This window comes from Phragmites australis, chromosome 14 (assembly GCF_958298935.1).
Source record: "Phragmites australis chromosome 14, lpPhrAust1.1, whole genome shotgun sequence".
Classification (NCBI taxonomy): Eukaryota; Viridiplantae; Streptophyta; class Magnoliopsida; order Poales; family Poaceae; genus Phragmites; species Phragmites australis.
Window position 1 is genome coordinate 10,751,874 of NC_084934.1, and position 5,217 is coordinate 10,757,090.

At 44.8% G+C, this 5,217-nt stretch overlaps 1 pseudogene; it reads right to left on the reverse strand.

Annotated features, from left to right (window-relative positions):
* Positions 1–1,882: 1,882 nt before the first annotated feature.
* On the reverse strand, positions 1,883–3,294 carry LOC133890228 (uncharacterized acetyltransferase At3g50280-like; annotated as a pseudogene).
* Positions 3,295–5,217: the final 1,923 nt, after the last annotated feature.

A 5,217-nucleotide genomic window follows, 5' to 3' on the forward strand; every position in this document is an offset into this window, starting at 1 on the left:
TGTGTGGCATCCAAATCGTCTCAATAGTGAGGACATCACCGTGCAAGGCCACGCCAACACAGAAGAATGGATGATGTTGAAGATTGGCGCGAAATCAGATTAAATTCTGTGTGCAGCTTTCATTTGTTGTGGCAACGCGCCAATAAGTTTTTCGTTTAATTTGTTGTCGCTACATCTCTAGTGAACTCCAACACTCCGATCTATAAACATGTAGAATTCATGAGAACCTCCTAGACCATGCCTCTCCACCCTTCCAAATACCTTCCTTAAGCTTATAGAAACTTTACAAAACAAACTCCTTCTGAGGCTTTGAAGAGTGACGTATATACAATGTTTGTACAACACAAGGCATGTATTGAGATTTATAGAAAAATGGCGTATTTATAAGACATATAAAGGTCTCCTTCTCGAGTCCACAGGTTGAGTATGTGCATCGTGAACCCTAGTAATATTCCTTTCTTGATAAACAGGTAGAGCTCTTACAATCCATTATGAAAAAAGGACAACAATAATGTGTTTTAACTCTAAAAGTAGGGTTCCCACATTGCGCAGAAAAATATGTCAAATAATAGCGCTGTATTTAGTTTAAAAATAATAGCGCTGTATTTAGTTTAAAAAATAATAGCGCTGAAAAATATGTCAAATAATACCGCTGTATTTAGTTTAAAAAATAGTAGCTTCACTTTGATGTAATTTAAACACTTGGATATGTTCAACATTTTTTATATGTGATCTGTTTAAGAAACTGTTATATGCCCTCAACATTTAAAAAAACTGTTGACTCAAAATTTTACATTATCTACTTCAACATTTTGCAAAAAAAAACATAATCAACATTTTCTTATATGTGATTTGTTCAAACAATTTTCATATGCACTCAACATCTAAAAAGAGTAAAAGTTAACAATTTACGTAATCTGTATCAACATTTTGCAAAAAACAAAAGGTTCAACACTTTTCTATACGTGATTTGTTTTACATGTCATTCATTAAAATATTTAACTTTCATATGATTTTTTTATTTTTACGGCATGTGATAATTATTGAAAGCAGACCCCGCGCGTAACACAATGGAAACACGCGGGGAACATACCGTGACAAAAAAAAAAAGCTAGCCATCGGGCTATTAAGTTTGATTGGTACGATATCTATTTATGGGATATGGGCATTTAGTATTTGAGGGTGTTTAGTCGAAGGGTAATTTGGATGGGAGAATTTGTTTGAGGAAATATTTTTTTTTTATGCTAGATGAGTCTATCTAAAAAATACTGGACGGAGCCATATAGGTTATGAATAAACTTTATTCATATGTGGCCTATTCTGATTAGTTAGAGTAGATATATATTTTTTTAGCACATTTTAAATAATATTATCTCCTAAATCATTTATTTGATTTGTGATCTGATTATACCATTATTTTTATTTTAATTAAATCAACAAAATAAGATATCGTATGATTATATTTTAATAAAAAATAAAATATATGACAAAACGAGTCCTATAAAATTTTAGCTAACCTCATTCAAATTTTATCGGTGCAACCAAATAAAAAATTAGATTGTATTATCCATCCTACTAAATAAAAAATTAAATCATTTCATCTAGAAAAACAGATATATATCGTACCAATTTGACCCTCCAACCAAACATGCTAAAACTCGCGATGCACGCCAGCCCATAGACACAAGGAGCCGTAAATTAGACTGTAATTTCAGTTGTACTCAGAGCAGCAAAAGATCGCGCCATACTGGTAAAATAGAGGAAGGAACTAGCAAACCAAACTGAGAAGATGGAATTTTTTGGCAGTGCGCATGATGCTGAGACAGAGTGCATCAACAGTCATCGCTCACCGATAAGAAAATCATCGCTGACCGATAAGCACTCACTCTGACGCGGTGCTCAACGCCTCCATGAACTCCCTGTCGGCGACAAGCCTGGCCAGCGCCTCCGGAGACATGCACACCTCCAAGACCATGCTCCCTCCGCCACTGTGCCCCGCGTACACGGTCACCACCCCGTCCATCTTGTTCCCGGCGCCGCTCCGGACAGTGACCGGCCTGCCCCACCCGAAGTCTTCGCCGTAGACGTCGAACCGCGGCGAGCTCGCCATCACGATATCTTCAGGGTCCGTGGACGCCTCCAGGTACAGGAAGTTGGGCTTCTGAGGCCAAGACGTGAACATGTCCCTCGTCCTCGCCTCGTCGAACGATGCCACAGCCTGGTTCAGCAATCAGCACCCACGCTGTCCAGCCCTGCCCCTTGTCCAGGACATGGCCGACGGTGGACTTTGCGACGCCAAGCGCCACAACGCTGCCCATGTAGTCCTCTGGTACACCCTTCACCCGTCCTCGGCATCCGAGAGCAGGAGGCACGTGGTCTCCCATTGTGGCTCGAGCCCCCGGAGTCCCGGACTCGACACACCGCTCGCCAGAGGTGCGCAAGCAGAGCCTGCAATGAGGAGATGGTGGCCGTTGCTGTGCCGACCATCCCGGCGTTCGCCTTCACCTTCAGCTTTTTTACACTCTCCGCGGAGAAATGGAAGAAACACTCCCGCACCGGCGGGTATTCAACCCACCGGATGATGTCCTTCGTCTTGCTGAAGGGCAGAGTTACCGGGATGAGGGCATGAGGCATGTGTCGGGGAACCATCTGTCGAGCATCGGTGGGGGCGTGGAGAGATTGCAGCTGCGATCCCCGCTCCGGTTGATCTCTGACCATGTGTTAAGGAAGTACCAGAACGTGGACCCGTCGGCAACGACATGGTTGAGCGACAGGGCAACGAACATGCCATGGGCGAGCTCGGTGACCTGAGCGGCCAGAATTGGGCGGGAGTCCAGGATCGCGTCCCCGCACAGCAGCCCGTTCAACGGGAAGAAAGACCACAGCACCGAAGGGATGTAAAGCGGGGCGGTGATGTCGCTCACGGTAACCTCCGGCGCCAAGGCGTGGTTGGTTGAACTCGGCGCCTTTGTTGTTGCAGCAGAGTGAGATGACGAGGCCGGTATCTGACACGCCGTCCTAAATCTCCGCGACGGTGAGGCGGCCGGCCAGCGGATTGAAGCAGCCGAGGGCGCGTGCGAAGGAGGAGGCAAGGTCGTCGACGACGTGTGCACCTCCTGTCCGGGGCTTTGGCAGGACACCCTTCTGGATGTAGTTCACCGAGATATACAGGAGATCCCACGGCGTCAGGTGCATGATCTCAGGCTCTAATGGCACGCCGTCCGGCGGGCTTGCCGACTCTGGCCGGACCACACGTCTGGACACGATTCGGACGCCGCCCGTGGATCCTTCCATTTTATTTTTTGGGTACTCCAGCTAGTTCGAGTCGTGAGCTTATAATCGAAGACTGGATATTGGCACCTCTGGTAGGCAAATTAAGCTGGAGCTTGTTCGTAATTTTTCTGCGAAAATGGAACTGTTTTGTTATTATGGGCTTATCTTATGGGCCTCTGAAAATAACACACGCATATATAATGCATTGACTGTTTCTCTACCATCCATAAATTCAGTTGCTACAAGATACTTTCATTCGGATAGTGTGGAAGAAACAAACGGCTAAAGCTGTTCGGATGGGCCATGTCTATCGGACTGGTCTAAGACTTTTGACACTGTAGGTATGATACAGATACAGCACGACACGATGCTACGGGCCAGGTATAGGTTGAGCGCATGGTACGATATGTCGGTACGGCACGGTCCGGTTGAGTCTGGCCAGTACGGGCACGGCTTGGCATACCTGGGCCCATCCAGGCACGGTCATCCTGTCAGTCACGAAACGATAGTGGCCCGGCTCGGCACGGCACTGCTCGCCAAGAGCCATTGCGTGTGGGGTTAATCCGGCAGGGCACGGTCGGCACGTGTGGCCCAGCCGAGCACGTGGAGGTACGGCCGAGTTAACCGGTTGAATGGGCATCGCTTGGCCCAATTAACCCGTTAACTAATTTATTTTGAATTTTGTAGCTATTTTGTGACCGTTTGGGCTCCAATAAATTTAAAAATTTACAAAAGTAAAAAATTTCAGCTATAAATAAAGAACCACCCTGTCCTTCCATTCCACACCAGCAACAATATTTGTTCTCTTGTTTCCTTCTCTCAATCTTGTCTCAAAGTTCCTAAGAATTTGTGATAATTTGACAAAATTAGTTTTAATTGTTGCAAAATTCCAACCCCTCATCCTATTATCTTGAAGAAATCTTGGTGATTTTTTGAATCATTGTTCTTTCTTGTTTCTTTCATTCTTTGTTTGTTATTTGATTATTTTGAAATCTGAATATTTGAATTTTTTTAGTGCTATTCGACATTAACCATGGACGCAAGTGGGCATGATCATGATAATACGTCCATCGATCATATTTTTCTACTTCAAAGGACTCGAAGGGGACTACGACTCCTTTGATAGTGGTGCTGCAGGTGATGGACTTGATAATGACCCTCCAACAGCACCTCCATCGTTAGGCTCTACAAGTGCACACACGTCAGCAAGCACCGGGTCTAAAAGATCAAGAGTCACTACTTCTAAAGTTTGGTAAGGTTTTGAAAAGATTTACAAAGAGGAAGACGGGGTAAATACCAGGTATGCTAAGTGTTATATTTGTAAAAATGAATTATCTGCAAAGCCCTCAGGTGGAACGGGACATTTGAAGAGGCACACCACAATTTGCAAGCGAAAGAGTGAAGCAGCAATGAAGCAGACAGTGCTGCAGTACAACCCCGACGGCTTTTTTTGGTCATTGGAAGTATGACTCCGCCAATACTAAAAAAGAGCTATGCCACTTCATTGCAAGAGCGGATCTATTTATAATGCTCTATTTATATACGTTTTTATCATTTCATGGAACAATACTTTTGCACCATACACCACATGACGCTACACACCATAAACTGTATAACTCCCATGTACATGTCATGGTGCAATCTATCTTCATGTGCATAGCTTCCTAGCCCGAACGACTAGGGAGCGATGAAGTCTCGGTGTTTGTGGGCGTAGAACGAGGGTTCAGACTTTCGAGGGAAGCTATCTCATAGGGTTTGATTGGCATGATGACTCAACGAAGATCAAAAGCCTACTAACAGGAGAAACCTTCGCGCTACTACAGCTCCCTGAATAGGCTCGGTACCAGTCCCTGAAGGGTTTCTGCGTGTGTTCGAAACTTGGAGCTGAACTGGGAGCAATCGTCATCATCTATGCGTACCACAACCACTACCTAATGATGGGGC